Below are 10,827 nucleotides of genomic sequence, written 5' to 3'. Positions count from 1 at the left end.
TGAGGCTGCAGTGAGCTATGATCACACCATTGTACTGCAGCCTGGCCGACAGAGCAAGACCCCTTCTCAAAAAATAAGTAGATAAAGTACAGGGGTGTACAATCGCAGGTGTGAATTTGCAGGATGGAGGACATGTAACATCTTTTTTTAAAAAAAATTAAAATTAGAAGGACCGTATAAAAAGTTAAAAGAGAAAGACTTAGTTCTCACCTGACCACCCTTCTCATGGACCCGAAAGTTAGATTTTACTTTCTGATTTTTCACAATTTCTCCTGTATGCTGCGGTCCCGCCCCTCGCGGCATTCTGGATGTTGTAGTCCCTGGCTCCAGGGCATCCACGGTAGGGCAGTTGCGCGCCCCGGGGCAGTCTGGGTAGTGTAGTTCCCTGCCCAGAGGCAGTACGGCTCGCGTACTTCCGCGTTCCGCCATCGTCGCCTGGTGCGTGGTGAGTGTCCTTTCACAGTTCTGGTGAGCTAGCCCGTAGGTGGTCCCCGCTTCCGCGGCCCTTCCACTGGAAGGGAGGTCGGGAAAGCTGGCATGGGCAGTGCGTGCTGTGGACTCAAACACATGTTCCTTGGTGTTTGAGTTTCGGCTGTGGGGTCTGGGCGTGCGTGGTCCACTCCGTAGAGAGGTCTTGGCGGAGGTCCTCTGGTGGGGAGGGGGCGTTGGCGTTGTCGCGTGCTTCTGGCGGGATTTGGGCCCAGTATGTTGACCTGGAGGGGCCAGTGCAGGCCTGGGACTGACTTTCCCGGTACTTCGGGGGCCGTTGAGTGGGCTCTGCCTGGGGTACCAGACAACATCCTGCCACTAGCATCCCGCCATTCCTTCCCCACCATCGCGCCTCGGAGATCTCTGGGCCAGCAAATGTGCCTTTGGGGGACATGATATCCTCGGTTGGAGCAAACTTCCCCTTTAGTGGGAGGCACGCGCTGGGGCATCAGTCGGGTTATTTATTAAATTGTATTTATTTATTTTTGAAACAGAGTCTCTCTCTGTCGCCCAGGCTGGAGTGCAGTGGCGCAGTCTCGGTTCACTGCAATCTCCGCGCTCCACCCCACCCGCCGGGTTCAAGCCATCCTCCCGCGTCAGCCTCCGTCAGCTGGGATTACAGGCACCTGCCACCACGCCCGGCTAATTTTTCGGTTTTTGTTTTGTTTTGTTTTGTTTTTTTGAGGCAGAATTTCGCTCTTGTCGCCCAGGCTGGAGTGCAGTGGCGTGGCCGCTGCAACCTCTGACTCCCGCGTTCAAGCGATTCCCCTGCCTCAGGCTCCCGAGTAAGCAGGGACTACAGGCGCGCGCCACCAGGCCCGGCTAATCTTTTGTATTTTAGTAGAGACGGGGTTTCACTATATTGGTAAAGCTGGTCTCAAACTCCTGACCTCAAGTGATCCCCCCGCCTCGGCCTCCCAAAGTGCTGGGATTACAGGCGTGAGCCACCGTGCCCAACCTCAGTCCGGTTGTTTATTAGGGCTCTTGTGGCTAGCTGGTGCACCGTGGTGGTGATGGTGCAGCTTGGCCACTAGGACCGGGTTTGTAGGGGAGGATTGTTTGTGGGTAGACATCCAGACTTGGTCTTGATAGCTGGGGGGACGGCTAGGGCCGTGCGACTCGGGTCAGTAGCCTTGGGGCCTGGAGGCCCAAGTTGGTGAGTTGAGAAGGGCTTGCCTGGAGTTAGACATCCCTGGGTTGTGGGTTGCATGGGGGCGTGCTTGTATCCAGATTGTCGGCTTCTGCAGCTGTGTGGCTCCCTCAGACTTGGAGACCCTTCCGGGAGCATGGGTTGCAACAAGCAGAATGGTGCTCATAGGGCCAAGGAACATTTTTCTCAAGCCCCAGGGGGCTGTTGGGTGACTCCTTCAATTCCTGGAGGTGGGGAAAGAAGTTGGGTGGAAGGCATCCAAACCTACATTTTTTTTTTGTTTTGTTTTGTTTTTTGAGATGAAGTCTCGCTCTGTCTCCCAGGCTGGAGTGCAGTGGAGCGATCTCAGCTCACTGCAACCACCGCCTCCCGAGTTCAAGCAATTCTCTGCCTCAGGCTCCTGGGTAGCTGGTACTACAGGCACCCGCCACCACGCCTGGCTAATTTTTTTTGTATTTTTAGTAGAGACGGGGTTTCTTTTTTGTTTGTTTGTTTGAGAGGGAGTCTTGGCTCTGTCGCCAGGCTGGAGTGCAGTGGTGCAGCGCGATCTCGGCTCACTGCAAACTCCACCTCCCGGGTTCAAGGGATTCTCTCCTGCCTCAGCCTCCCGAGTAGCTGGGATTACAGGCACGCGCTACCACACCTGGCTAATTTTTGTGTTTTTACCATGTTGGCTAGGATGGTCTCGATCTCCTGACCTCGTGATCCGCCCGCCTCGGCCTCCCAAAGTGCTGGGATTACAGGAGTGAGCCACCACACCCGGCTCAAGACGGGGTTTCACCATGTTGGTCAGGCTGGTCTTGAACTCCTGACCTCGTGATCCACCCGCCTTGGCCTCCCAAAGTGCTGGGATTACAGGCGTGAGCCACCACACCCGGCTCGAGACGGGGTTTCACCATGTTGGTCAGGCTGGTCTTGAACTCCTGACCTCGTGATCCACCCGCCTCGGCCTCCCAAAGTGCTGGGATTACAAGCGTGAGCCACCGCGCCCGGCCAAGACCTACTCTTATTTCTAACTTTTCAGTATGAAAACATTGCAAAGATATCCAGAAGTAGTTGTGAAGTTCCGTGGATTCATCACTCAGATTCATCACTTATAAATGACTTACCTGTCTTCTTTCCCCCAAATCTGCAACCCCAAGTGTGGATCTCTTTGGAAATTGTCTCTTTCACTAGGGGTCTATACCAGGATTTGCTGTCTTGAGTGACCCTTCATAGAGTGAGTTCAAATCCAAGTCTCTCCCTTTGTCACTGTCACTTTGAGCAAGGTACTTAACCTCGTGGAGCTGCTGTGAATGTGGAATGAAGTAAAACTTGTGTATAACACTTCTCTGATGTAGTTCTTTAAAACAAAATTCAAATGTCATATCATTTCATCCGTAAATGGCAAAAACCACAATTACTTCAGTATGCATCTCTCATAAATAAGGAATTTAAAGAAAAACAACTTCAGCATTAATGATCATACCCAACAAAATTAACAGAATTTATTTAGTATCACTTATTCAGGCTGTGTTGTTTCCCTATTTGTCTCAAAAGATGTCTTACTACAGATATTTGTCCACTACAAAGCTTTCCTGAGTTTTCTCTGGCAGAATTACTTCCATTGTCCTTTTTAGTTGCAGAGCACTTTATTACATGAGGACTCCACGGCTGGCATGGTACATCTCAACTGTCTGACTGTCCCACTGGTTTTGAGATAGTTCTTTGAGGGGACAGGCACCTTGTCTGGCTCCTCATGGGTCACTGACACAGTGCTTGGCACCCACCTGGACTGTGCAACTGACTGACTTTGAGGGTATGAGGAGTTGTCCTTTCTGCCTGGAAAAGGAAGTTCATGGAGGATAGAAACTCAGATGGGAAAAGGGGGTTAGGCTATTACTGGGGAAAGCCTAGGGTGCCAAGATTGTGTGTGGATCTTATCTGAGGTCAGCGGGATCTACTGCCGGGTTGTGATAAGAGAAGGGTCATGATTTCTTTTTTCTTTTCTTTTTTTTTTTTTGTTTGTTTTTTTGAGACAGAGTTTCACTCTGTCGCCCAGGCTGGAGTGCGGTGGCGCTATCTCGGCTCACTGCAACCTCTGCCTCCCAGGTTCAAGAGATTCTCCTGCCTCAACCTCCTGAGTAGCTGGGCTACAGGGGTGCGCCACCATGCCCAGCTAAATTTTTTTGTATTTTTAGTAGAGACGGGGTTTTACCATGTTGGCCAGGATGGTCTCGATCTCCTGACCTCGTGATCCCCCTGCCTCGGCCTCCCAAAGTGCTGGGATTACAGGCGTGAGCCACCTCGCTTGGCTGAGAAGGGTCATGATTTCTAACTGTACTCATTACCCTATCTCTCTGCTCCCTTTTACGGTGAAAGTCATCAAAAAAATTGTCTGCACTTGATGAATGCAGTGCCTTTCTGTGCATCATCTATTTAATTTCCAAATATTTGGGGGGTTTCTAGATATCCTTACTGACTTCTTATTTAATTCCATTCAGGTCAAAGAACAAATGGTGTAGAATGTCAGTCTTTGCAAATTTATTGGGAGTTATTTCACAACCTAGCATGTAGTGTGAGGTGGGGAATGTACCATGGGCTCTTTGAAAGCATGTGCATTCTGTTGTGCAGTGGTGAACTAATATCAGTTTGGTCAAGTTAGTTATTATGTTCAAATCTTGTATTTCCTTATGGATTTTTTTTTCTAGTTATTTTATCAACTGTTGTGGGCAAGGTGTTAATTCGAACTAGAATTATGGAATTGCCAATTTCTCCATTGAATTCTGTCAATTTTTGCTTCACGTATTTTGAAGCATTGTTATTATAAGGTGCATACATATTTATCTTTGTTATATCTTCCTGATGAATTGACTGTTTTATTATCATGAAACATCCCTTTGTATCTCTGGTAACACTTTCTCTTGAAATATAGTTTATCTGATAGTAATATAGCCATTCCAGTCTTGTTATGTTTACTCTTTGCATGTTATCTCTTTTCTCATTCATTTGCTTTCAACTGACCTATGTCTTTATATTTAAAGTCTTTATATTGTAGACAACATATGGTTAGGTCTTGCTTTTTTTTTTTTTAATCCATTCTTGTTTGTTTATTTTTAGAGACGACATTTTGCTACGTTGCCCAGGCTATTCTCCAACTCATGGGCTCAAGCAATCCTCCTGTCTCAGCCTCCCAAAGTGCTGGGATTACAGACATGAGCCACCGTACCCCGCCAGTCTGTGCCTTTTAATTGGAATGTTTATTTCATGTAATTACTGATACAATTAGATTTAGGTCTCTTTTACTGTTTGTTTTCTTATTTGCCTCCTGTTTTTTTTCTTCCTCCGTTCCTATTTCTGCCTTCTTTGGGCCAAATGAATTTTTTTTTTTTTAGCATTCTAATTTAACTTAATTCAATATAATTTAATTGCTACTTAGCTATACTGCTTTGCATTTTTACTTTATATTTTTAGTGCCTGCTTTAGAGATGACAGTATATATCTGTAACTCTTCACAGTTTATGTAATCTTGTACAACTTCATGTAAAATGAGGGATCTTGTAATCGTGTAGGTACTTGTACCTACCTACTCCTTCATTCTTCAGGCTGTAATTGTCATATGTATTGAATCTTCATATGCTGTCAATCACAATGCAAATATAATATATTTACTATAAACAGTCTTTTATCATTTTGAGGTGGAGTCTCGCTCTGTTGCCCAGTCTGGAGTGCAGTGGCACAATTTTGGCTCACTGCAACTTCTGCCTCCCGGGTTCAAGCGATTCTCCTGCCTCAGCTTCCGAGTCGCTGGGATTACAGGCATACGCTACCATGCCCAGCTAATTTTTGTATTTTTAGTAGAGATGGGGTTGCACCATGTTGACCAGGTTGGTCTTGAACTCCTGACCTCAAGTGATCCGTCCACCTTGGCCCCCCAAAGTGCTGAGATTACAGACGTGAGCCACCGCGCCTGGCTTCAGTCATATATTTTAAAGAAATTAGGAGAAAAAAGAGATAGTCTTTTTTGAGTGTGAACATTATTTATCGTTTCTGGTGATCTTCAATCACCGCAGAAAATCCAAGTTTCCTTTTGGCATCATTTCTCTTCAGTTTGCAGAAACTCTTACAGGGCAGGTCTGCTGGTGATAAATTTTACTGGTTTTCTTTTACTTGAAAATGTCTTTGAAGTCTTTTTAAAAATCAGATTTATTACAAAATCACAACTCTTAAGTGTACAATTTGATGAGTTTTAAGTAATGTATTATTGTTGTATAACTGATTTGCTCCCTATCACTAAAGTTTTGCCTTTCCTAGAATCCCATGTAAATGAAATCATATAGTACGTATTCTGTTTCTGCCTTCTTGTTACTTGATCAGTAGTTTATTCCTATTCCTTTTTATTGTATTCTGTTGTGTGAATCTACTACCTTTTGTTTATCCATTCTCCTTTTTCTGTTGTTTTTGATTGTTAGGTGAAGGGGTGGTTGCCCCTCCACACCTGTGGGTGCTTCTCGTTAGGTGGGACGAAAGACTTGAGAAAAGGAATAAGACACAGAGACAAAGTGTAGAGAAGGAAAAGCGGGGCCCAGGGGACCGGTGCTGTGCTTACAGAGGACCCACACCGGCACCGGCCTCTGAGTTCCCTTGGTATTTATTCACAATTATCTTTACCATCACCGGTGCTGTGCTTTGAGATGTATATGCGAACCTCTCCATAAACCTTTTAGCAGTATTGCTCCAGCAAGCCCCATCTTATTCCTAAAGGCGGTTTTCACAATTATCTTTACCATCACCGGTGCTGTGCTTTGAGATGTTCCATCGCCCAGGGACGGGCAGAAGACACATGTTTTTCTTTTTCTCTAGATTAAAGAGAATGGTGATGACCTTTAACCATAAGCAGCCTTTAGGCACTTGTTTAACAAAGCACATTCTGCACCACCCAAAATCCTTTTAACCTTAAGTCATCACAGCACATGTCTCTTGCAAGGACAAGGTTGGGGGTAGGGTCACAGATTAACAGCATCTCAAATACAGAACTAAATGGAGTCTCTTATGTCTACTTCCTTCTATATAGACACAGTAACAGGCTGATCTCTCTTTCTTTTCCCCACATTAGGTATAGTAATTAAGCTACTGTGACCATTCTTGTACAATTCTTTTTTTCCAGGGTTCATTTACTAAGCTGATGTATAACTCTGTACCCTGTTTTGTTTTTTTTTTTAGTATCTCTTGGGTACTTTGGGAATTGCTAGATCATAGGTATGTTTAACATTAAAAAAACCTGCCATACAGTCTTCAAAAATAATTGTACCATTTTACAATCCTGTTCCCGGACCAAACCGAGGGTCAGGCTGCTATTTTCGTGGCCCAGTAACGAGATGCAGATGAACTGGGGAGGAAGAGAGTTTTTATTTCTGTAACTGGTTACAGGGAGAAGGCCTGGGAATCATCGCAAAACTCAAAATTACAAAGTTTTGCCAGGCGCAGTGGCTCATGTCTGTAATCCCAGCACTTTGGGAGGCTGAGGCAGGCGGATCACTTGAGGTCAGGAGTTCGAGACCAGCCTGGCCAACATGGTGAAACCCTATGTCTACTAAAAATACAAAAATTAACCAGGCTTTGTGGCAGGCATCTGTAATCCCACCTACTTGGGAGGCTGAGGCAGTAGAATCACTTGAGCCTGGGAGATAGAGGTTGCAGTGAGCCAAGATTGCCCCATTGCACTCCATCCTGGGGTACAGAGCAAGACTCTGTCTCAAAAAAAAAAAAAAAATTACAAAGTTTTCCAGAGCTTATATACCAAGCTATATCTCTACATGTAAGTGTGCCTTCATTTAAAGACATAAGTGATTAACTTCTTTTAATCTATACCTAAGGTCTGAGTCCTGAAGACCTTCCTCTGGAGCCTCAGTAAATTTACTTAACCTAAATGGGTCCAGGTGCTGGGGTGATTACCCTTATCTTATCTCCTGCTAAATCATGGCAGTTTGGGGAGTTCCCTCAGATCCTCAATCAACTTGTTTGTGGAGGCCTAGGGAGTTTCTTCAGACCTACAATAAAACTTGTTTAATCCTAAATGGGTCTTGTTAAGAATTCCTTAGTTATTTACAAAAAATTAGCTGGGCATGGTGGCGTGTGCCTGTAATCTCAGCTACTCAGGAGGCTGAGGCAGTAGAATTGCCTGAACCCAGGAGGCAGAGGTTGCAGTGAGACAAGATCACACCACTGCACTCCAGCCTGGGCGACAGAGAGAGACTGTCTCAAAAAAAAAAAAAAAAAAAAAAAAATTCTTAGTTACTTTGTCATGGTTTAAGGCCCAGGAAAGGCCTAGGCAAAACTCTTGATGGGCTTTTGTTACATCCCGACCTTTGTATAAGGGCACTGGCTTTTAATATTTAACTTAACCGCACAGTCAGTACTGAAACAGTTGTTAGTGATACTTGGCCTGTCACAATCCTGCCAGGGTTGTATGAGAATTCTGTTGCCTCACTCTTGCCAACACTGGTATTGTCTGTCTTTTACTTACCCTGATTGATGTAAAGTTAAATTATTACATTTATCTGGTTTTCTTTTTTTACTTCTTTTCTACTCTTTCTTCACTTTTTGTATTCTTTATTTTTCCTAAGTGTTGAATTAAATGGTGAGATGAGAGATCCTTTGCATGTTCTTGATCTCAGGGAAATCATTCAATATTTTGCTATTAAGTATGGTGTTAGTGCTATGTTTTTGTAGCTGCTTATTAAATTGAGGAAGTTTCCTTCTATTGCTAATTTGTTAGGAGTTTTTTATCATGAATAACCATTGAATTTTTTCATATATATATATATATATATATATATATATATATGCAACTACTAAGGTGATTTTTCTCCTTTATTTTATTTTATTATTTTTGAGACAGGATTTCACTCTTGCCTAGGCCAGAGTGCAGCAGCATGATCATGGCTCACCGAAGCCTTAACCTCCTGGGCTCAAGCAATCCTCTCACCTCAGCCTCCTGCATAGCTGGGACTACAGGCACGTGCCACCATGCACAGCTAATTTTTGTATTTTTTGTAGATATGGGGTTTCACTATGTTGCCCAGGCTGGTCTCGAACTCCTGAGTTCAAGCAATCCACGTGCCTCCGTCCCCCAAAGTGCTGGGACTACAGGAGTGGTCCAGGGCACCTTTCATTTGGTTAATGCAAGTAATTAAATTGCTTTTCAAATGTTAAACTGGCCAGGCTCAGTGGCTCACGCCTGTAATCTCAACACTTTGGGAGGCCGAGGCAGTCAGATCACTAGGTCAAAAGATCAAGACCACCCTGGCCAAAGTGGTGAAACCCTGTCTCTACTAAAAATACAAAAATTAGCTGGGCGTGGTGGTGCATGCCTGTAGTCCCAGCTACTTGGGAGGCTGAGGTGGGAGAATCGCTTGAACCCAGGAGGCAGAGGTTGCAGTGAGCTGAGATTGTGCCACTGTACTCTAGCCTGTCGACAGAGCAAGACTCTGTCTCAAAAAAAAAAAAAAAGTTAAACTAATGTTGCATTTCTTGGATAGGTCTCATGTGTTCCCGTATCATCCTTATAACCTATTGCTGGGTTTGACTTTCTGTTATTTTTAAAGGACTTTTGCAGGAAGTGTATGGCTTTGTCAGGTTTTGGTGTCTGGATTATGTTGGCCTCATAAAATGGATTGGGAAATATTGCCTTCTCTCCTACTTAAGTATTTGACAGAATTTATCTGTGAGCTTGAACTTTTACTTCTGGTTAAAGTTTAAAATCATTATTTTAATATCTTTACAGATGTAGGGCTATTCAAAATTATCATTTAGTTTTGGTAAACCTTGTGATTAAAGGAATTTGTTCATTTCATGAATTTGGGGCCTGTCGTTTTTATTTTTAATAAGAATCTCTTATTGTCCTTTTAGTGTATGTAGGATCTGTAACAATGTTTCCTCTTTCATTCCTGATCTTGGAAGTTTGTCTTTTTAAATTTTAATTTAATCACTTTTCCTAGGGGTTTAGTAATTTTTTTGGAGGGGGTTGTAGGAGCTTTGATCTTCTTATTCTTTTTTAAAATTATTGTGGCAAAAAACCACATAACATATATTTATCCTCTTAAAACTTTTTAAGTATACTATATAATATTGTTAACTATGTACAACAGAGCTCTAGAACTTTTTCATCTTGCATGACTGAAATCTTTTACCCATTGAATAGCAACTCCTTCTTTTCCTCTTCCCCATCTATTAGCAACTACCATTCTACTTTCTGTTTCTATCAGTTTCATTACTTTAGTATTCATATTAGTGGGATCATGCAGTATTTTTCTTTTTGTGACTGGCTTATTTTATTTAGTATAACGTCCTTGAGGTTCATCTATGTTGTAGCATGCGCCACAATTTCCTTCCTTTTAAAGTCTGAATAATATTCCATTTGTATGGATAGACTACATTTTCTTTATCCGTTCATACATTGAATGGATACATCTGCTTCCAATTCCTTTGGATATGTATCCAGAAGTTGGATTACAGGATGATATGGTAGTTCTATTTTTAATTTTTTGAGGAACCTTCATACTGTTTTCCATAGTGGCTACACCATTTTACAGTCCCACTAACAGTTCATTAAGGTTCTACTCTTTTACATCCTTGTTAACACTTATTTTCTGTTTTGTTTTTGTTTTTGTTTTTTTTGTAGTGGCCATACAAATTGGGGTTAGGTGATATCTCATTTTGGTTTTCATTTGCATTTCCCTGGTAATTTGTGATGTTGAACATCTTTTCATATGCTTCTCGGCTATTTCTATATCTTCTTTAGAGAAATGTCTATTTGAGTCCTTTATTCATTTTTAATTGAGTTTTTTGTTACTGAGTTGTAGAAGTTCTTTATATATTCTACATTTTAGCTCCTTATTTGATACATGGTTTGCAAATATTTTCTGTCATTCTGTAAGTTGCCTTATCACTCTGTTGGCTGTTTTCTTTGCTGCAGAGAAGTTGGTAAGTTTGATGTAGTCCCATTTGTCTATTTTATATTTGTTGCTTGTTCTTTTAGTGTCATATTCCAGAAATCATTGTCAAGACCAATAGCATGAAGCTTTTTCCTATTTTTTTTTTTTTAGGAGTTTTATAGTTTCAGGTCTAGGGTTTAGCAATTTTAATTTTTTTTGCAAACACCCTTTGACTTTTTAATTCTCTATAATTTCATTTCTATTTCATTATAT

General features: G+C 42.7%; 1 protein-coding gene across 2 annotated transcripts in view; it reads left to right on the top strand.

Moving 5' to 3' along the window:
• Positions 1-397: 397 nt before the first annotated feature.
• ZNF169 (zinc finger protein 169) overlaps positions 398-10,827 on the top strand; it is a 42,778-nt gene continuing 32,348 nt past the window's right edge. For both annotated transcript variants that reach the window (XM_055271853.1, XM_055271852.1), the window contains exon 1: positions 398-445. The gene's annotated coding sequence lies outside the window, so the exon portion shown is untranslated. The remainder of the gene's footprint in view (positions 446-10,827) is intronic.

This window comes from Symphalangus syndactylus, chromosome 3 (assembly GCF_028878055.3).
Source record: "Symphalangus syndactylus isolate Jambi chromosome 3, NHGRI_mSymSyn1-v2.1_pri, whole genome shotgun sequence".
Lineage (NCBI taxonomy): Eukaryota > Metazoa > Chordata > Mammalia > Primates > Hylobatidae > Symphalangus > Symphalangus syndactylus.
The sequence above is the reverse complement of the archived record's forward strand: the minus strand, read 5'-3'. Positions and strand labels throughout refer to the sequence as shown.